Source organism: Pogona vitticeps, chromosome 5 (assembly GCF_051106095.1).
Source record: "Pogona vitticeps strain Pit_001003342236 chromosome 5, PviZW2.1, whole genome shotgun sequence".
NCBI classification, from domain to species: Eukaryota; Metazoa; Chordata; class Lepidosauria; order Squamata; family Agamidae; genus Pogona; species Pogona vitticeps.
Window position 1 is genome coordinate 78,795,127 of NC_135787.1, and position 23,714 is coordinate 78,818,840.

Here is a 23,714-nt window from a genome sequence, read left to right on the forward strand (position 1 = left end):
TAATAGAGACAAAAACAGAAGCATTAAAAGCAGTCACAATAACCCTAAAAACCAGATGGCACTGACTAATCATTTCAACTCAGAGCAGAAGGATTAAAAAGGGAAGGGGGAAGAAGAGGAAGGAGAAAAGGGGGGGGCAGATAATCAGCTAGGGTAGGTGTAGAAAGCCTTTTTGAAAAGCAATGTCTTCAATTGTTTTCTGAATGTCAACAGGTAGAGGACTATGTGGAGCTCCTCCAGAAGCTGGTTCCATAAAGTTGGAGTCACTGCAAAGAAGACCCTACCTCCTTTAGAGGATTTATAGGCCTCCCTTGGGGTAGCCACCTGGAGGACCCTTGACTGGGCTGATCTTGTGGGTTGGGCAGATGACATTAAGGAAGGACACTCTGACAAGTAACATGGGGTGAAACTGTGGGCAAGATTTTCTGCCATCTCTTTTCACTCAAACACAGAGCAATTGTCAGGGCTGGGGTTTTTTTATGTGTGAATGATAAATGGGCACAAGAGGGTATCCTGTAGATCATCTTACTTGCTGCCATTTGGTTTAACTTTTAAACATTATGGCTGCCCTTATGGTGCACAATATCATGCCCATGTTGTAACGCTTGGCATCTCTTTTCTAGCTGACAACACGGGCATGATAGTGTGCAGCAATATCAGGCCTTATCTTGAAATTTTGAATCATAAATGCAAAGCACAGTATCTCACATTCATAAACTGGAAGTTTGTCAAAGAACTGCATTTCTTAGCTTTTAAAAATAGAACTGAAATTGAGACTTTGACATAAACCATGACAAAATATAAGGACCAAAGCTTTGCTAACATACAGTGAGGCCATCCACAGCCACAAATGAAAAACTGTAATCCCATAACTTAAATGAGTGAGCTTCTGAATATTTGTTCTTTATTTTTTTTAGAAAATATATATTTTAAAAATATTTTCAATATTGGTATTCTTTTTGTGCATCCATTTTTACAAAAAGACACAGAATCCTCTTGCAAGCATGATTCTGATAAGCCTCCCCCCAGTAGGAGTTAAAAATTTAACTAAGAGTTGTCTAATTAGGTCCTGACTGACAAGGTCAAAAGCTCAGATTGCTCCAGACCTGGATTTCCCCCTTGAAAACTTATGTGAAAAGAACTGATTGGATTTAGAAATCCTGAGATAAAGTTTACTGAAAGACACTGCTGCTATCTGTTTTTCTAAGGTAAGGAGAAACATTTTGAATTGGTCTTACAAAATTATATTCTGATTCAGTGATAATATAAGGTTAAATGTCCCACTTTCTGAAATAATGAGTCGCTTACTTTCTATTGAGAATACCTGTCTTTTTAGTTTGTTTTCGTGACCTTTTCCTCCAAATATCTCACTTCCCACCTACGAAAGTAAACAATGTTTCATTTTGTGAAACTCTTGCTGGCTAATCTGTAGTATTCAAGATCACTTTGACAGGCCTTTTTTCAGGATAAATATTTTAGCCTCTGCAGCTTGAATTATTTCCAAATAAAAAAAGTGGTTGTGACTAACCATTCTCTTTCAAGATAAGCAAAATTAGTCTTTCAAATTTATGTGATCTGTTTTAAATCTAGGTATGCTTAGGGTCACTGATTCTTGAACAGGAGGTAAAATAGTTTTACTTTTAAAAAGTCGTAAGTCAAAACCCCTTTGTCCATGTTTTCCCAAATTTGGCACAGGGCAAGAACAAGAGACTATCTGCTAAAACTGTGACAACTTTGGTGCTTCCAATTTAGAAGTTACAATTGGGTAGGTGCTGCCCACATTTTTAAAGTTGTCTTGAAGAATGTTGATTTGCTCTGCTGAACAACAGCATAGTCACACTGTTGTGCAGCTATAATGATTCACACACACACACACACACACACAGAGAGAGAGAGAGAGAGACAAACACATCTATATCCATCCCTAATATAGATCCAGACCTGAAAGGCTATGAGTTGAATTCTCCCACATGCCAAAATCTGGCATGATTCAATAGACTATGCCAGAGAAAAGCTTTCGATTTACACCAAACAATCAGGAGTGATTTTAATTAGTAGATCTATCACCTGTGAGATGAATCCTGTATATTTTAGAGCTGAAACTAAATCTACACAAAGCAGTTCAAGCTGCAAAATCCAATTTAGGTTCTGAATAGCTCTGAAAGATTCCTCAAGGTTTTCTCTTAGGGCATTAGTGTATAATTGGTTGGCCTTGAAGAAATTGTGGTATCAGGTAACAGTTAAAATCTTTTCCCCTATATTATTATTCCTGAAGTATTTCTTACTAGCTTATGTTGAAAAATTAAAGAGGGACACAAAAGCTGCCCAGAAAAGAGCTAAGGAGGAGAACTACTTAGCACTAGAGACAAATTACTCCTGCACAATATTCTTCTAAGGGATTACATGATTGCCACTCATTAATCAATGGCAGAGAAGATGAAGGGGGAGGACGGAAAAGATATTAGAAGTCAAAAGTATCAGCAAGGACACAATAAAATGCACTAGATGGGATGGATGACTTACATGGAAGTGCTATAGCAGAGCCTATTTGCTGATCAAGTGAGAAAAGAAAAATGAAGCAAAAGAAGAAATAAAAAAATATTTAAAGCATGGTAATAGATGTTTCGTGGGACGTGGTGGCGCTGTGGGCTAAACCGCAGAAGCCTGTGCTGCAGGGTCAGAAGACCAGCAGTCGTAAGATCGAATCCACGTGACGGAGTGAGCGCCCGTCACTTGTCCCAGCTCCCGCCAACCTAGCGGTTCGAAAGCATGCAAATGCAAGTAGATTAATAGGGACCACCTCGGTGGGAAGGTAACAGCGTTCTGTGTCTAAGTTGCATTGGCCATGTGACCACGGAAGATTGTCTTCGGACAAAACGCTGGCTCTATGGCTTGGAAACGGGGATGAGCACCGCCCCCTAGAGTCGAACACAACTGGACAAAAATTGTCAAGGGGAACCTTTACCTTTAATAGATGTTTCTGTGGTATCTCATGAACATAGGAAAGATCCCTTTTTTCATGAAAGCCTTTCTGTAACACCCAAGGAAAATCATATCATCTTCTCTTGTTTTTATTAGGTTTACAACCTCACTCGATTTGCTGTAATCTAAATTGAGCTAATCTTACATTGCCATAAACACGTTGGGTAGTTTTGGGCAAAACACTCAAAACTCGTCTTCAGTGCACTATCTGCTGCATGCAGATAATACTTATAATCTACCTGGCAGGGATGTTGCACCAAGGATTATGGAGGAAATTCATGAGAAAGCTTTCTATATGTTTCGCTACATAAAGCCTTCCTGTTTATTATTTATTTATTTATTCATTTATTTTTATTTAACTTATATGCCGCCCACACTACCCATTATGATTATGATGATGATGATGATGATTATGATCATCATCATCATCATCATCATCATCATCATCATCATCATCATCATCATCATCATCATATCTTAGTAGTATTAGGAGGAAGTGTTGGTGATGCCATCATATGCAAAAATCAACATTAATTGTTGATAATTTACCATTGTTCTGAAATATTTGCTTATTATAGTATCTCAGATGCCTCAAAACATCACTGGGCCATACAGTATTTCTTCACTCATTTAAGAAGCACCAAAGTACAAGTATTAAATATATCACATAATTTTCACCTAATTATGTTCGACATTAAGAGCACCTGGAGCATCTAACACCAAATTTTCCTTAGGACCTGTTGTGGAACATAGAATACACTGACGTCTGTGTGAAGCTACCCGTTCTTTTTTGCTTTGGGGTACAGAATTGGGGTACAGATAATCTTCACACACTGTTCAGCTATAAGCTCACTATCCAATATCAAGTCCAGGTTACAGCCTAATTGCCCTCTTACATTATTGGAAGAAAAGAATTTGCTATCATGAATAAGTTCCAGCTGGCTGTCCATGCCATTTCACATGTTTTAATTCATGTATTCATTCTATCCTGTGTCCACATGCACCTAAAGTTTCACAGAAAAACTGCACAGAGACATTCATTTAAATATGCATATTAGTACAAATATGCAGAACAACTATCTGGTACAATCTCTTCCACAGCATCGAATTTTCTTCTCCCTTCAACCCAGTACCCATTCAACCACCTTTACCTACATCAGAAACCACTTTGTTCTCTCTCCATGCCTTGTCTCTTTCCCTGTTTTTTCCTCTTCTCTCTCTCAGCTCTATTATATTGTTTCCTTGTCTTTCTTTTCCTGGTGATACTTCAGCCCCCTCCACTATCTTATAAACCACTCCTCCACTCACTCAGTGCCGGAAGCTTTCTTCTCTCTTTTGAAAATGACACATTCTTCCCCCCCAGTTTTTCAAAAACAAAAACCACCCAACAACAAACAAACACCCATTGTGGCTTCTGTATCCATGATTGCCAGGTGCACAATATCGTGCCTGCATGGTCAGCAGGAAAAAAAAATGATTCCAAGCTCTACATAGCAAAGGGCAGCCTAAATGTTGACAAAACCAGTGGCAGCAGTCAAGATAATCTAGAGGACACCCACTTGCGCTCATTATCATCAACAGAGTGACAACAAGCAAGGAGAAATCCCAGAAGCTGACTCATTTTTTCACCAATTAACCAGGTTTCACCAAAATACAAAGACTGTTTTTCAACAGAGAGTATAAGAACCTCATAATGCAGTGGTTAAACTGCAGTACTGCAGCCAAAACTCTGCTCACAACCTGGGCTCAAACCCAGGTGGCTGGCTTGAAGTTTTTTTTTTTTTGAAGAATTTAATTTCTGGCTTTTTAAAATGGAAGTTTAAGTACATAAACTACACAAAAATTCAGACATCAACTTTTCTCATGTAGTGCTAGTGAATCCCAGAAGATGGGCACATAATTTGTACTGTTGTGGCTGAGAGAAGACAGAAGCAAGAAAAGCTGGGATATTGCTGCAGTCCTCTGCCAAAAACATTTTGTTTTTGACCTCATGAAATGGTGCAGGAAAAGTCTGAGTGAGTGCAATGCATACAATGGAGAAATATACATAACCTCTTAGATAAACAAAACAAGGTGACAAAAGCAGTCTCTATCTCTTAGCCAGGCCTGCCTGAAACCTGACTGAAATGGGTTTAGATAATCTCCAGGAATTCTTCGATCTGAGAATCCACCATAGATTCTAGTAACCTGTCCAGAAATTAAATATCTGAGACTGGCCAATAGTTGTCCAGTAAAATGGGATCCAGTCTTCAATAATGGTCTTATTACTGCTTCCTTTAAACATGCTGAGATCCTACTCTGCTGCATAGAGTCATTCACCACTCCTTTTACTCATTAGACTATTCCTCTTCTGGCTGTGACCTTTACACAAAACAAACAATATCAGGCAGGCAAATAAAAAAATTAGTCACTTTGGGCAAAACATCTGACCCCCATGTCTTCCCCTTTGGTTTTGCTTTCTTTGGTGGTGGGTCTTCCCTCAAGGAAGCTCCGCTTATAAAGTCCTTTTCTCCTCACTCGGTCAGCTGGCAAGTGTCAATAAGAGGGGAAGGTGGAGGCAGCTGACTACAGGGAGGCCCTAGTCCTATAAGATGGTAGAAGCCCAGAGGAGGTCCACAGGCCAGAGATTCACAGGGAGAGTGTATGGCAAATGTTCAGAGAACCTCCTCCAGAAGTCAGAAATGCTCCAAACAGTGCAGTCCAATTATGTGTGGGCAAAGATTGCAAAATACAGTAATATCTGACTCCTAAATATGAATTCACATCCAACTGTTTGATCAAATACAACACAAAGTTATCCTAGAGTTCTTTCAGCATAGATACAATTAGAGAAAACTTCATTATTCCTTAACGTGCTCTATTTTCCATTAGGCTGTGATCAAAGAGAAAATAGCAAAGGATATCAGTAGGATGTAAGATTGATTACAGACTGACTCAGCAGTTCAATCAGTGTTCTGTACAGTTTCAGGAAAGATGGCATCCCAGGAGAGCTAGTTTTGTGTCCAATTGCACTGCACAGAGACGAAAAAGGGAAGAAAAATCAAACTACTTTCAGGATGCAGATAGGCTCAGGTTGCATTAAACAGGAAAAGATTGTGTTGCAGAGTGCTATTCATCCTGTCATTCAAAAGCTCGGTTTCCTGGGAAGGGGGGGGATCCAGATGTCATTTCCAGTGCTCATAAAAATCAAAGTATCAGTCTTCCCTGCCATGCAAGTGAAGCAAGGATTAGGTCACGCACTTCTTGCTTGAATGTAAAGAAATGCCATTTACATTTCATTACCTTTTTCTGGGGCACACGCCAGCCATATGGACCCTCTCCAAAATGCATAAATTATGTATTCCCAAAACAGCCTACTCTTTTCAGAGCTGGAAGGCAAAATGCATTATTACTGCTGAGCGGTGGCTCCAAGTGCTCCTACATAGGCTATCGAAGAGAAAACTTGAGTTTGTATGTGAAAGGGTGGCACATAAATCAATCAATCAAACAAATAAATAGAAGAAATAGCTTGAATGAATGAAGAAGGAGAAAGTGAAGGAAGATCACAGCATCATCCCAGCAATGGCATGCATCAAAGACAACTTCTACATGGTATTCCTCCCTCCCATGACACTAAAACATTTAAAGAGACCTGTTAGGGGAAAGAAGTGGTAGCTCAGCACCGTAGGACAGCTTTTGAGGATAAATATGAATAATCCTATTTCATTCCTATTGATCCCCTTGATCTCTTTAGAAAACAAGCAGACTTAAGAATACAGCAAATGGCTGAAATTTATCATTGTGAATGGTGTGACCCAATGATGATGATGATGCATTTCTCCCAAGAAGGGACCAAAAGCATCTCAAAATATTAATATGATTAAGCTGTGACTTTGCTATAATGTTTAGGGTAAAGTATTTCTCCAAAAATATAATTTCCATTAGTTCTAGAGATTTTTTTAATACAGTAAGTAAGTAAGTAAGTAAGTAAGTAAGTAAGTAAAGTAAGTAAGTAAATAGATAGATAGATAGATAGACAGACAGACAGACAGACAGACAGACAGACAGACAGATAGATAGATAGATAGATAGATAGATAGATAGATAGATAGATAGATAGATAGATAGATAGATAGATAGATAGATAGATAGATAGATAGATAGATAGATAGATAGATAGATAGATACCACAAGTCTTATTTTATTCTTTTCTTTGTTCTTAACCTCATTAATGTTCTTAGTTACTTCACATTTGGTATCAGCTGTGATGTTCATTTAGTGAACTGCTTCCATTTTTAGACACCTGGTGAAGGTATTCAATAAAGCTGCATTTTAACAAACCTTCCTCTGGTGTTTTGGGGCACACCTACTCCAGCTCTTCCCATTTTTGTTTGCAGATTAATTAGGATCCTTTCAATTAAATCACAAGATAGTTCACAACCTAACTAAATGGAGAAAAGTGAGATAGAGAGAATAAATACGTTAAAGAAGAAGAAGAAGAAGAAAAAGAAAAAGCCTTGTGGCAAAGGTTTTCTCATACAGACTATGTGAATATGTGCCATGACAGGTAGATTAATTAGAACAGCTATGATCATTACTGGATGCAGAAAGATACCATTAAATACAAAAGACATGGTACAGATCCCTCTTTCTTCCTGCATCACAGAAATCTAATATTTTTAATGTTTAAAATGTTTATATATGTTTTGCCTGAAAAGAGCCCTTCGGAATCAACCTTAAATTTTATTCAATGGAACTTAGAGAAATAACAGCTGAGTGTTGTATAGGATTATAACTAAATATTTTGAGAGGGGGATCGTCAATATAAGATCATCAATATAAGAAGGGCAGCAAACACAATTAAATAAATGCATAGAACACATTATTAAATAGGCTTCACCTCTTCCACCATGAAATAAAAATGTTAGCAGTCTGGGAAAATACCATCAAAAAAGAACCATTGCTTCTCTGGGAGGGGAGACCAGAGGGAAGTTGTGTGGGTAGGCCTCCATGCTCACCCATCCCATTATCTGGAAGCATGCATGACTTTATTCCAACATTTCACATCTTCCTTTTGACTTTTCTCACTATTCCTACAGATATTTCACATAGGGGAGACACCCCATTTGTTCTTTCGTTGTTGGATCCAAAACATGAATAGACATATTCAGACATTCCTGCATGTATGAAGAAGGGAGTCATTCTAGAATTCTCCACATCCATTCTTGAATAGGGCTAAAATAATAAATGAATAAAAAAGGAATAGTATTTCACATAATTTAGTAACCTTGTCATTTAAGTTGCTAAATGCATTCAATCTAGTCAACCAGGGAAAATCCTCACCAATTCTTGTATGAACAGGTTTGTACTAAAGGTCTCAAATCTTTGGCAAAACACAAATGAAGAAAGTGTAATGCAGCCTCAGCATGTACCTATGATCTTAGGCACAATATAAAAGCTCCAGTACATCAACCTCACCCACAGAATTATTTTAGAATACATTGCCAGGATCTGATTGGCAGAGAAGTTGCTGGGTATCATAGGTCAGCTTCGGGCTGGGCACACCGAGATATCAACAGGCATTCATTTCACCTCAGGGGTTTAAAGGCTGCTCTGTCCTTGTACCCTTGATGTGGGTGCAATGGCAGAGCTGCAGGCAAGCTGCCAGAACTGTGCCTTCTCTCCACCCCTGCCTTGGCAGGAGTAAAGCAGGAGTGGGGAAGGTAAAATAAGTGAAACAAATTGGCTGTTTCAAGGTCACGAGGAAAGGCAAGCATTGTAACTGAAATCAGAAATGCAGTTGAAAATGCAGGGCTTCAGGTACTCCCAATGCAGTTGTATAGCTATTACATATTCAAGAATCAAAGAATGTACAAACCATGTTTTGGAGATGGTACTAATAGTGTATTATCGTATGACAATGAAATATTTTAATTAGTATCAGTAGATATTTAGCGTTGTTCCCCCCCCAATCATCACGATCAATTAGGAGATGTATTTAAAGGAATATTATGCGGCAAGTAAAGAAGTCACATGTATTGATAAGGGTAAACACAGTTCATGTACTGTATATTTTTAATTGTAGGCTGAACAGCATTTTCCCCTTTGATTCAAAAGTGCAAAAACTCCTCTAAGCAGATGTGATTAACAACTGTGAATGCAGAATTGATGTGATTGAACATTATACTTTTTCTGCTAGAAATTTGGCTAGAATTCCTGAGTACCTTTAAAAAAACCTGGGATGTAAGATCACACAGCTCTATGAATCATGTTTTCTAAAGGCCTGTTTTTAAAAAGCAATTGCAATATGGATTGTTCTGCAAGGCTAAATCTATTCCAACATTGGTTTATGAAAAACTCTCTGCCTCAAATTTGTTTTCTTCCTGTGTATCTCATGTGCACTCTTATCCCAACTGTTGTTCATACTGGGCTGAAAAACCTTGCTTTAGTTTTCTGCATGCAAATTTGTACATATAGCCCATACACTTTTTTCTCAATGTTCATGTTTTAACATTTGTCCCAATTTATACATTTCTGTGCACACTTTTCCACTTGCTAAAACATGCCTTGAATGAACAATTAGTAAAAAGTCCCACATGCTTTGCTGTGTTCTGTGAAATGCACGGCAAGCCTCACCTGTGTATACATTTCCAACATAAGATGTGTTTTACCTCACAACTGTGGAAGTGTGCAAATGATGTATCCATTGAGAATCTTACCCAATTAAATCCTTCTCATTTCTATTCCAGTTTAGAATCAAGTTATATGTTACAGATAAACTATCTTTGCAGGTCAGATCACACTAGCATTCCTGAGAAGTGTTTAAGGTAGTCTTTTGTGTCTGGTGAATTAGACTTGTAAATTAAGTATGAAAACTAACAACAAAAGAAAGCAAACTAATTTGCAAATTGTGTGAGGTGGGAAAAGCTCCTGCTGTGACAATCACACAGAATCAGCAGTTGAAGAATTTCCCGACACTCTATCTCTGACATACATTTGCCCACCCAGTCCTGGAATAATGATGCAAGACAGTAATATAGATTAAATATGGGCCACAGTTTATTAAATCATATTCCCCAACCCCAGGTTCCAGTGGTCTTAGAGACAGCAGGAACCCGGTCGGCTGCTAATAAACACCCCAGACCTCAAGACATCTTTAATTGATGACTGTTGGTCCAGAAGTGGCCCAGCGTATCTTCCCCACACTGGTCCTATAATCACACGATCCGCAGAGCTGGGAGATCAGACACACCAATACTACCTGTTTTTCTGCACTACCCGCCACGGCATAGGGACTAGCCTTGCTATGTCCCATGCCCACCACAGAGTAAGCGCGGAAAGCAGGCCCCCTTTGATGTCTTCTAAAATATGTCCGAACCTGCATCAGACAGGTGGACACCATCACTACAAAAATATTCAGTCTTGTTAATTTGGATCCTATGGTGATTAATCACGGATCTGAAGCCACTGCTGCAGACATCTCTACAAACATCCGTGTTAATGCCCCGCCCAGCCTTGTTAAAATTGACAATATTCTGGGCGCCTCACCAAGCTAACCACAGAATGATTGTGGACCACACAGTCCGCATCGCCAGATACCTGGCATTCAACCTCCTAAAGTCTCTCAGAATGTCCAGGATCAATGCCTTACCTGGTGATCTAGGTAGATAATTGCCTCCCAGATAAATTACCAAAACATCAGGTGGAGCTTAGTTGAAGGCTGTCATCCTGCCAAGCTGTATCAATTGCATGCCATGCATGCCTCTCCTCTAATATACGCATGGACACCAAGCCCTAAATCATTCCCCCACGAGTAAGATGCATTCCCCCACGGGGAAGAAGCAGCATAACGTGCTGCCCAATAAACAAAGCTGTGGCCGATGATCATCACATGCCTTCGACCTTCGACATTCATGGCACCTGAAACGACATAAATGGCCCCTAACTACACATCAGGTAAAGGCCTAATGTACCTTTGAAGACCATCACCCCAACTGCGTAATTTGGTCTGTACAGTAACCTAGGGCTGCTGCTGTCAATGCCACTCCTATTCTAAAGGAATGTGTGACAAATCTCACATCCTTCACTCCTATTCTATCTAGCGCCATGTCATTAAGTTTCCAGAACTGATATTTGGTCAACTGTGACCCATCAGCATGCTGGAAAAATTACCCTAAGCCTTGACCCCTAATTTCCATGAAAGCCATTGTGGCCTTCACTGGACAAATGTGCCTGATGCTGCATTGCCCCAGTATCAATAGTTTGCCTTTACCTGTCTAATCTGCCTTGGATTGCCTGATTTTAATTTTCCAATGATTATCCTGAATTGTAACATCTCTCTGCTGTAAGGCAATTTGAGAGGTGTCTGCCTTTCCCATTACTGCTAACTCTCTAATTCTAAGTACACCAAAAAAGGCTACTAGGGCAGCAACTTCAAATAATGCGACCTCATATTGGTCCTTACATAATACCACCCATTGCTCTCATAAGCATCCAAGAAGAGCTGGAGATATGGGTGTCCTGACAGACCTATTGCTCTCAATGTTTCTTCACGCCAATCTGCCAGACCTCTGCTAGAAGAACTTCTAACAGTTCCTTGGCTTCTGGGGCTAGCTCCCTGAAGCGCGCGATCTGTTGGTGTGAGAGAGCATCAGCTAACCTATTGTTGATATCAGGGACATGTCGGGCATGCACCATCATGTTAAATTGCAATGCTCATAAATTAAAAGCCCTAACCAAGTCCATTACCCTCTCTGAATGTGATGTAATGTTGTTGATGATGTAGACAACCACTTGGTTGTTGTTGTGATCTCCTCTGAAGTCCCTATCCCCCCAGGCCTTCACGAGGTTCTCGCTCTTCTTCCTTCTTCGCTGCCACCAGATATTAATATCAATCACGTATAGAGACAAGTGTGCTGTTAAAAACTTAAGGCTTTTATTTGATCAGGGAAGTTATTAGATGATAAATATTCATTAGATCAATCACAGGCTGCCAGTCACTTATGTTTGAATCTATTCAGATACAACTTCAAAACTCTTTTAACCCTCTATTCCAATTTATATTCTTACGGATCTCTAACTCACTCTCTAATTACTTTCAAGTTACACGCAGTTTCTCTCTCAGAATATCTCCACCAGTCTTTATACCCAGCTCCCTCCCACCTTGGCTCTGCCTTCCGTCCACTCATTGGCTCCTTCTTCAATGTTCTGCGATGACAAACAGGTGAGGGCAGGGCTGTTCGCTACAGTTGTCACACCAAAAACAGACTAGTGCATTATACCATTCTTTGGCCCAGAGCCAAAGGGCTCCTACAATTGGAAAAACTCCAAAAATTTTCTCATGATGTCTTCATTGTGCTATTCCTTGGGCCATGTACTGGCACACCATCTGCCACGAAAGTAAATTCCAAATCCAAATGCCCTGGCGGCATCGGAATTCACCCAAAAATCTGCTCCTGAGCTAATTTCCCATTTCCAAAAAGAGACCCCATAGGATCTCTCAGGGAATTGTTGCCACACCTTAAGATCCTCCTTCATGCCCCTAGTTACTCTAGTTTTGTGCTTAGGCTGTTTAAGGCCTGACATGGCACTACAGAGCGGCCTTAAGAAGGCCCGGCCCGATGTTACTACCTTACACATGAATTTTAAATGCCCTCTTGTAACTCCTTAAGAGTTACTTTTTTCCTCTCTAACAAGTTGGTCACTCTGGCCCAAGATCCGTCAATTTATTATGAGGCAGCTTTGAACTTTGCTGCCTCGTATCCAGTTTGATCCCGAGTAAGGTGAGGGACGTAGCCGGTCCTTCTGCCTTCTCTTCCGCTAGTGGCAAACCAAGCTCGCTTGACTGCTGCCTTAAGGACCACATTAATGTAAATGTAGCTTATTAACTAATTAACAATCTATTTTCAAATGATGCATAAAATGAACAACAACAACACCCATCATATTATGTTTGTTTGTTTTCTATTAAGAGTTCCAAATAGACCTGTCTTATATATGACTGTATAGTGTTCAGGAAGGTTTTGCATAGAATAGAGCAGCAGTGGCTGCAGCCTTCTGTGTTCAAGTCTTGTTAATGCTCAGACCTACGTACCTGAAGCTCTTGCTTCAAATTATATGGCATCTCTGTTCTCTCTTGTAATGGTAAGGCAAATATTATGTTTCTTTCTAGGGAGGTTTTGACTTCGTCTCATCAGTTCTTTCAAAATAAATAAAGATCAGTGAGACTTTGAAAGCTTGCTGAAAACATGTTAAAAGTGAGCATGGAGAGAAAGAATAAAATCCTCATTTTCCTTACAGTGGCTCAACATCAAATGTAGCCAGCCTTGTCTGAATTCATTTTTTGAATTCTTTCTTAACTAAATTTCTGCATATGCCAACAGAAAACCTAGAGTGACATTTTATTTACATTAAATCCCCACCACCCCCCTTTTGGGCTACTTGTAGTCAAGGAATGTGCTCGCTGAAACAGAAATTTGAAGGCAACAATAATTCCCCTCTTAAAAACATGCAAAAGCAGCAGACAGAGCAATGCCATTTAGGAAGGAGGTTAGTTTCCTCTTCCTAGTTATTTCAAGGGCAGCTCTACTATTAGACAGAGTGAAGTAACCATATCATAAACAAAATTTAGGCAGTCATGAAGAGGAAGCAAGTTGTGAATAATTTAATTTGCTATCAGTGCATAAGTACTGCTAGAAATGGTGTTTGAGGGATTTGTCTGCCTCTGTGCCAAAATATCTTACTTGGCTTTGATACTATGCACTTTAACTGGAGGAGGGGTCTATTTGCTTCTCTGTTTCAGGCAACAAAATGTCTTTGGCCAGCCCTACGTCCAGCTACTGCCTTTGACTGTGTGGACCACAGCAAACTATGGCAAGTCCTTAAAGAAATGGGAGTGCCTGACCCTCTTATATATCTCCTGAGAAATCTATACGTGGGACAGGAAGCAACAGTTACTGTAGAACTGGATATGGAACAACTGATTGGTTCAAAATTGGGAAAGGAGTACGGCAAGGCTGTATATTGTCCCCCAGCTTATTTAACTTATATGCAGAATACATCATGCGAAAGGCCGGACTGGAGGAATCCCAAACTGGAATTGATTGCCAGAAAAAATATCAACAACCTCCGATATGCAGATGATACCACTCTGATGGCAGAAAGTGAGGAGGAATTAAAGAACCTCTTAATGAGGGTGAAAGAGGAGAGCGCAAAAAATGGTCTGAAGCACAACATCAAAAAAACTAAGATCATGGCCACTGGTCCCATCACTTCATGACAAATAGAAGGGGAAGATGTGGAGGCAGTGACAGCTTTTTCTTTCTTGGGCTTCATGATCACTGCAGATGGTGACAGCAGCCATAAAATTAAAAGATGCCTGCTTCTTGGGAGGAAAGCGATGACAAACCTAGATAGCATCTTAAAAAGCAGAGACATCACCTTGCTGACAAAAGTCTGCATAGTCAAAGCTATGGTTTTTCCTGTAGTGATGTACTGTATGGTAGTGAGAACTGGACCATGGAGAGGGCTGACCGCCAAAGAACTGATGCCTTTGAATTGTGGTGCTGGAGGAGGCTCTTGAGAGTCCCCTGGAAGGGGACCTGAACAAACCTATCCATTCTAAAGGAAATCAACCCTGAGTGCTCACTGGAAGGGCAGATCCTGAAGCTGAGGCTTCAGTACTTTGGCCATCTCATGAGAAGAGAAGCTTCCCTGGAAAAGACCCTGATGTTGGGAAAGTGTGAGGGCAAGAAGAGAAGGGGATGACAGAGGATGAGATGGTTGGACAATGTCATTGAAGTTACCAATGTGAATTTGACCCAACTCTGGGAGGCAGTGGAAGACAGGAGGGCCTGGCGTGCTCTGGTCCATGGAGTCAGGCACAACTTAACAACTAAACAACAATAACAAAGTCCAGCTACACAGGCTGGAACATATAAATAGCATTTCCATGCATTCATTATGCCTTAGAAACTACAGTGGTGCATTGCATGTACATTGTGATCTGCATCTTTGCATCAATACAACCCATCCAGACTGCAATGTTTTCAAAGGTTTGCCATGTACCTGATGAAACATTCTCAACCTAACCATGGGTCTGGTCATGCATCATGTGTCTATGTATACTTGCCACACATAGTAGGGATAGCACTAACACCTCCCCCTCCTCTGCCATCACTGCCCTACAGGATGAAGAATAATGTGTCTGAAGAGGGAGAGCTCTGCTTTCTATGCGGGCTCTCATTGTGGGTTAGGAGGAGGATGGAAGTTATGAAGGAGGATTGGGGCTGCACTTCTCCCCTCTACATGTGATGAACAGATAATGAAATAGATCACTGGTTCTTAACCTTGAGTTACTCAGGAATTTTGGACTGCAGCTCCCAGAAGCCTTCACCACCAGCTGTGCTGACTGGGGTTTCTGGGAGTTGCAGTTCAAAAGCATCCGAGTAACAAAGGTTAAGAACCACTGAAATAGATAATGACTTAAATTGCATGTAGAGTAGGCCCATTGAATCAGTGAGGATTTGGTGAATCAGCTACTCCAGAAGTTCCACTGATTCAATGGCAAAACTTCAGTTACAACTGGATTTTATCCAATGAGAGAATAGATCTTATACCACAGATGGTTCAAGTCCTTTTAATTCTCTCAAGATGTTAATCTTTCTTTCGTGCAGAGAGCTGCTGCTGTGCTATGTTCTATTGTATCTGTTATCCTACACAAAAATCCTGGAGATGATGTTCAAGTAGCCAAAATGGCACCAGCCATCAAAAAGAAGATAATCTTCTTTTTGGAAGATTTTGGAAGACTTAGGGAAACTGCTAGATCTGAAATAATGCATAAAAATGCACTCCTTCACACACATTCACAACTTAAGCGGGGGGGGGGGCAAAACATGGAAAGCTGACTGACTCATTCGGTGGGGTGAATAATTTTTTGAAGCTAAATAAGGGAGGTAATAGAATGGAGCATCCTGAGCATAACCACCCTGAACATTTTTTGTACCCATTCCAAGGTATGAAGGGGAGAGGTTCATTAGAAATATTCTGAAAATATTACTTTTGTTTTTGAAAACATATTGTATTTTATTAATTGTTCTTTTGTTCTGAACCAATTTGTACAGAACATAAAGTTGCATAATGAACAAAAGAAACAATGACTTGTATTATCTGTGGATATATATACTGTACTGAAACAAAAATGAAGGGTATGAAAGATGTAATTGTCATGGTTCTACATTTATTGTATCCACAAATGGCCCTTTTGAAAAATGCTAACTTTTTTTCCTTTGACACACAGATATCTGCATATACACACAAACATGCACACATACATGTACACATATGCACACACAAACAAATGCCAAACTCTAAACAGAGAATATATTATTTCTGTTTCCTCAGATAGATTTTCATTTTCCAAGGGATTTCTTTAAAGTTTATGCAAAATAAAATGTAGATCTAAACATACTATCAAAAGAATGGTTCCAAGCCCAGAATGGTGTTTCATATTTGTCTTTCAAATTCCACTACCTTAAACAGTGATAAGGTTATGTGGTGCCCAAGCTGTACAGTGCCTTAGTTTATAATCCTGAGTACACTTTCCATAAAGTAAGCCTGGCTGTAGACAATAAAACTTATTTCTAAGTCAACATGTATAGGATTTCACTCCACTTACCTGTTTGCCAAATACAAATTTGATACGGGGAATTTTATTCCTCTCTCCTGTATTGTGAGGGATCTTGCAGGCTGACCTTCTGTCTGCCTTGCAGCAATTGAAGTTTACAGGAGCTCTCTTTGGGTAAAAAAACAAAGAGTCTTCTAGTACCTAAAAAATTCCCTAACTCCATTTATATAGACAAAGGGCAGATGGTCATACAGTATACTCTCCACTGCCTTTTGTTGAGGTACATGACTCCTGTTTTTTAGCTGGAAACAGAGGTGCTGGAGGGCATGGTGGTCCCTATACTGGAAAAGCTGGTGATTGATTTCGGACAGTACACAAGGCCAAAAGAATGACTGTTTGCCCTTTGTCTACAGGGGTGGAGAAAGACAATTGATTCTATATTTGCTGAAGCAAAATCTGATACCAGTATAACTTATATTGATTCTTTAAGTTTACAGTCTCCATCTTGGAACTTCAGATTAACTCTAGATTCTGTGAGCTCACTACTTTGTAAGATTGATTATTTGTATTAATATGTACTACTTATTGTTATTCATTATCCAAAATTCAAAAGTAACAGAATGCCATTATTGATTACAGTTGTGATGATATTCAGCAATACATACTGCGAAACTGTTGTCATGCTACTATGAGGCATATTTGTCACTACTTTGATATATTGTTTGTTTTCTGGAGAATAAAAAAAGAGGCAGGTTTTTTTTAGTAACCCTCTATGAATGGACAAATAAATTTGTGCTTTGTGAGTTGTCATATTTTGACGACTCACAAAGCAGGACAACTCGCCAAAATGGTGAGTCATCCCCATCTCTACCTGTAACTGTGATGGATTTTTCCTCCAGAAATCTGTCCAGTCCCCTCTTAAAGGCATCTAGGCCAGATGTCATCACCACATTCTGTGGCAAGGAGTTCCACAGACTAACAACATGCCGGGTAAAGAAATATTTTCTTTTTTCTGTTCTGGCATTGCATGAGAAGGAAATGAGCTTCCCTCTATCCACTTTATACATCCCCTGCATAATTATATACGTCTCTGTGTTGTTCACCTCCTTGAGGCACCTAAATTTTGTGCCCTCACAAAGGTTCCAGTCGTGTTTTCACTGCCACCAGTGGATTACCTCAAGCCACAAAATAAATGATGTTTGATCAGACACTTGTATTGTGAATGCAAACAAAACTTATTTTTTAAAGTGAAGCCAAATTTATTAATCACTGAAGTTCTTCAGATGTACATACTATTTTTGACATACTGTTCCACCTTTTCTATCTATCTTAACCAGTCTCTAACTTTATCTCTATCTCTTCTGACTCTTTCTCTCTCTCTGACTCTCTCTCACCAACTCATTCTGACTCACTCCTGACTGACTCTCCTTCTCTCAGGCGCCGCCTTTTAACCCTCTTTCGGCTCCACCTCTCAACCACATTAGCATAGACATGAATAATACATGACTTATACCTAACAAAGGGTGAACACTACAGTCTCAGTCATGTCCCTCCTCAGGCGCCTGTTCTCTAGACTAAAGAGCCCCAAAGGCTGTAGCCTTTCCTCATAAGGGAGGTGCCCCAGCCCAGTCATCATTTTAGTTGCTCTCTTCTGCACCTTTTCCATTTCCATGATGTCTTTTTTGAGGTGCAGCAAACAGAACTTTATTTTATTTATTTATTTATTTAATTTATACCCCACCTATCTGGTCGGTGAGGACCACTCTGTACACAATACTCCAGGTGTGACCTTACCAGCATTTATGCATCAATATATATAAATGCAATATTTTCAATCCATTCAACTTTTTCACAAGGAAGAGTAATGTTGAGAAAATATGGCATTTTCATGTGTTTTTCCCCTGTGCTTTCCGTTGCAAAGACTGGAGCAAGGGCAATCAGCTTTAATGGGACTGAGTATCACACGTGTGTCCCCAACACATACAGTAGACAGTAGAGTTACTGAGTGGATACAGCTAGAAATGGTGTGGGAGGGAGGCAAGCAAGGAACCCAGACAATCCTCTGTTATTATTCCTCATAACTAGGGATGGGGATGAATCAAAAACATGGCAATTTTCTTTAGTTCATGATTCATCAAGGTTAATGAACCAATGAATACAAATTTATGAATATTCTCCAACAAATAGATGAATCGATTTGTCAATTCATTTTCAATTTGAAAGGCTATAAAACTGGCCCCCAAGCACCTAGAGATATAAAATTTACAGGGAAGCTTCCTCAGATGGTTTTCTACAAGTCCAGAATGTTTGGTTAACATTGGGTATGGGGCTCCAGAATTATATAGTCACAAGGAGGATGACCCCAGGAAAGCTCCTCCAGGTACTTAGAGAATCCGGAATCACGTCAAAGCTTTCTATGTCTTTCCTGAACATGCCCGCCAAGTTTGTAGAAGTCCATGGCATTGTTCTATTTGGCCCCAGGAGAATGAGAGATCTTTGGCACTGATGTAGCTTGGTTCGTCTCTGGCAGGCACACAGGGGCATGAGGCATTGAATTTGTCTTCAGCAACATCACATTTCCCAGTGAAGTAGAGTTTGCCCCCAGGAGGCAATGAGGTATTTGGCAGCAAAGTAGACTTTTTGGCCCCATCAGGCACTGAGACACTTGGCAGCAAAGTAGACCATGGCCACATCGAGCGCTGAGGCAGTTGGCAGCAAAGTAGGCTTTTTGGCCCCATCGGGCACTGAGGCACATGGCAGCAAAATAGACCATGGCCGCATCGGGCACTGAGGAGCATGGTAGAAAAGTAGACCATGGTGCTGTGGGTTAAACCGCTGAGCCACTGGGCTTGTTGATCAGATTGCTCAGCAGTTTGAATCTTCTATTGTCCTCTTCTCCAGAACTGCATAGATTCTTGATTTGGAGCTCTCCCTTTCCCCCTTATTAACACATATTCCAGAAATTTGCCCCATATTACATAAAAATTGTCCTTTTTCAACTCTCCTTTCTTAATCTTTAAATTACAAGTTAGTTTATCATTTATTGCTACATTCCATATTTCTTTATACCATTCTTCAATTTGTAATTCAGTCTTTAATTTCCATTGTCTAGCTATAATCAATCTAGCTGCTGTTATTAGATTAGTTATCAATTCTTTAGTCATTTCATCATATTCCACGTTCTCATATATTGATAACAGAGCAATCTCAGCCTTACCTTCTATATCTTTTCCACACATATAGCTTAATACTTTGAAGATTTGTTTCCAAAATCTTTGTACCTTTTCACATTCCTACCACATATGAAAGTATGTACCAACTTCTTTCTCACATTTCCAGCAGACATTCAGGTGATTAGTATTAATTCTGTTTAATTTTACCAGTGTTAAATACCATCTTAAACTAAGTTTAAAGAAATTTTCCTTTATTCTTACCGACATAAATCTTAAAACCCTCATTTTCCATATCTTCCTCCAATCTTCTTCATTTATTCTTTTTCCAATATCTTGTTCCCACACTATTTTCAATCTCTCTTTCTCACTTTCTTCTTTCTCTAAATTAAGAAATGAATAGATTTTACTCACTGTGTCTTCATAGGCATTGGGGGCACTGCCGACTAAAACAACCAGAAAAATCTGCAGTAGCTGAACATGCCCTAAAACAAACTGGACATGAAATTCTATTTCAAAATATCGATATACTGGACAACACCAGCAATCATTACGTCAGACTTCACAGGGAGGCCATTGAAATCCACAAGCACCAGCAAAACTTCAACAAAAAAGAGGAAAGTTTGAAACTCAACAAAACTTGGCTCCCAGCTCTCAAAAATACAGCGTGCAAAAGGTCAACAAACTCTACCCAGCCACAAGGACCGGGGATCACTGCACACAAAAGACCAGCTAATGACACCCATCAACCACAGTGACAAATAATCTCTCCTTCTTATCACAACAATATACCCACAACAAGACACACTAATCACCCATCTACAGAAAAAGACAAAAGCCCATCACACAGCCATAAATACTCCACTCCCAAGCCAACTACACCAGAGCACAGAGTGCTGTCCTTTGAAGATGCTGACCTCAGAGACTGGCAAAATGTTAGGAAGAACAACCTTCAGAACATGGCCAAAGAGCCCGAAAAACCCACAACAACCAAATATATGGCGAATTAGTTATATTCATTGGGAAAAAATGATCCATTTTTATATTTGTCCCCATCTCTACTCATAACTTTCCCATGGGCGAGGATGGTTGGACCAGGTGTAACCCTATTCATACAGCTTTTGCATAAATTGATTCAACCCATCTTGTTTCCCTGCAGTTGCTTCTGGGACACCTCAACTCCCATTTTCAGTGTCCTCAGCATGAACTATGAATAGACAATTTTGTTATTTTGCTGTCTCCCACATTTGATAATTTGATAAGTTATTTTTAAAAGGGAACCAGATCAAATTATCCTTCACCTTCATTGGCCTAAATAAAGAGGTAATAATTATAGTTAACTAATATGGAAAGGACCATATAACAACTCCTTGCTGCATAACTGTTAAAAATGATGAGGCTTCAGAAAGGATAAAGATATACCAGGCACATTTGATGGGGACATGAGCAAGGGCCTTCTCTATGGCTGCTCCCAGATGGTGGAAAGCTATCGCCCAGGAGCTTAGGTTAGCTCCCTACTTTTAATCCTTCTGCTGACATTTGAAGTCTGACCTCCACAGGCAGGCTTTTAATAACTTTTAATAACTATAATTGAGTCCTGAATGCTGGCTTCTTACTTTTTAGAGTACGATTTTATAGTCTTAAAAGTTTTTAAATTACATAAGAAATTTTCAGTTGGACATGTGGTTTCATAGAATCATAGAAAAGTGAAGTTGGAAGGGGCCTACAAGGCCATCAAGTCGAACTCCCTGCTCAATGTAGGAATATAATCGAGGCATACCTGCCAAGTGATTATCTAAGTTTTTGTTGAATGCCTCCAGTGTTGGAGCACTCACTGAAGGTAACTGGTTCCATAGTCGTACTGCTTTTTAACCAGTAATTACTGATTACTACTTTTAAATCAGTAATTTATTGTGGTTTTAGGTTTACCTATTTTAGCATTGTGAGTGACTTTGTTTCCTTTCAACAGGAGAAAGGCAGCCTACAAAAGATTAATTAATTAATTAATTAATTAATTAATTAATTAATTAATTAATTAATTAATTAATTAATTAATTAATTAATTAATTAATTACTCTATTAATTAATTAATTAATTAATTACTCTATTAATTAATTACTCTATTAATTAATTAATTAATTAATTAATTAATTAATTAATTAATTAATTAATTAATTAATTAATTAATTAATTAATTAATTAATTAATTAATTAATTCACACAAAAGTGCCTGCGTTTATAATCCTGCGTACATATTAGGTGATTTTAGTTCTGAATGAGAACACCAGATATTCTTACTTGTCTGCTTGGAGTCAAGAGTCTTTTCTGCAAGTGGAAAGAAAGCTATAAGATTTTGAAACCAGCAAATCTAAGAGAAAACATACTCAAAATGTTTTACCGATGGCACTATACACCTCTAAGTTACTCAGAGGGTAACAGTAACATATGTTGGAAATGCAGAAAAAATGTAGGAACTTACTATCATATGTGGTGGTCATGTGAAAAGGTCAAAATTTATTGGACACAGGTATGGGATCTAGCAAAAGAAATTACACAGCAGAAGTTAGAGCTAAAACCTGAAATGGCATTATTGAATGTCATTTCAGGAGTAAATGATAATAAATTGAAGCATTGTCTTATGTATATACTCACAGCAGCTAGATTACTCTGGGCCCAGAAATGGAAAACAGAAGAGGTTCTGACGATGGAAGAGCTGCTAAAGAAGCTATGGGACATGGCAGAGTTGGACACTCTATCAGAAGCACTACGGGAAAGCCAAGAGACTATGTAAAACAAAGCTGGGGACTAATATATTCTTGGGCCCAGAAGAAGACAGGAGTTTAGGCTGAAATCTATGATATATGTATGAATTAATTTAATATATACTGTAAACAGATATAGGGAGAATAGGGGGCTAACGAGGCTGGAATCGTTGACTCCAAAGGGGGGTGGGGGCATTTCAAATAGAGGGGTTAGTTAGGTTTTTCTTTCCTATATATGTAGTATGGTTTTTGTTCTTTTTCTTGTCTCTCCACTTTTGTCTTTTTTCTATTTGCCTTTTTTTTTCTTTTAGTGTTTTATGGCTGCTTGTATGTTAGAGATTATTAATTAATAAAATCCTTTTTTGGAAAAAAAAGAGTCTTTTCTGCAAGTGAAATAGCCGTATCCTCATGGCATACTTTTGGAGTTTCAAAGCATTCTAGAAGCTCAAAACACTTCCTCATTGAACTCAGTGGAAACATTTGAAAGTGGCAGACACCAGGACTGAAGTAATCATGTTTGAACTATTTACATTTACACCAGTTCAAAAATTTCACGAGTCCTATTGCTGTTCCCTGGTTTCTTCAAAGGCTCTCTAATGTTTTTTTCTGAGGACAAAAGCTTCTACTTTGCTTCAAATTTCATTTTATCTGAAATCAATATTTGTTTTATCAAATCTCTCTTTTTAAACCTACAAGTATGTTTTTTTGTTTAGTCGTTTAGTCGTGTCCGACTCTTCGTGACCCCATGGACCAGAGCACGCCAGGCCCTCCTGTCTTCTACTGCCTCCCGGAGTTGTGTCAGGTTCATGTTGTCAGGTTCATACAAGTATGTGGGATTTAAGAAATGTCACTAATCTTATTAAAAATATGTTTGCCTTCATTTGTTTTTGTTTGCTTGCTTGTTTTGTGTTGTTCTGCCTAAGAAAGAACTCCCTCCTATTGCTTATGAGTTTCACTTTAGGAAAAAGTCAAATATCATCACTGGAACAAAGGAAATCTCTATGTGTAAAAGCTGTTTATATCCCTTGTAAAACTGAAGGTAATAATGACGTACGACACCACACTATGACTAACAGCAATGTCAGTTTTCTTTTTAAAAAGAGATCTGACTGGTGCTGAAATATTCAGAACTTTGTGAACCCATTTTTATGGAGGTGGGGGACAGCAGAAAGAAACACAATTATCAAGGTCACTGTT

The 23,714-nt window shown here is 39.1% G+C and overlaps 1 long non-coding RNA gene across 1 annotated transcript in view; it reads right to left on the reverse strand.

Annotated features, from left to right (window-relative positions):
• Positions 1-16,755, reverse strand: part of LOC144589435 (uncharacterized) — a 31,785-nt gene extending 15,030 nt beyond the window's left edge. Inside the window, exon 1 of the long non-coding RNA XR_013545527.1 lies at positions 16,637-16,755. This is a non-coding gene — a long non-coding RNA (uncharacterized LOC144589435). The remainder of the gene's footprint in view (positions 1-16,636) is intronic.
• Positions 16,756-23,714: the final 6,959 nt, after the last annotated feature.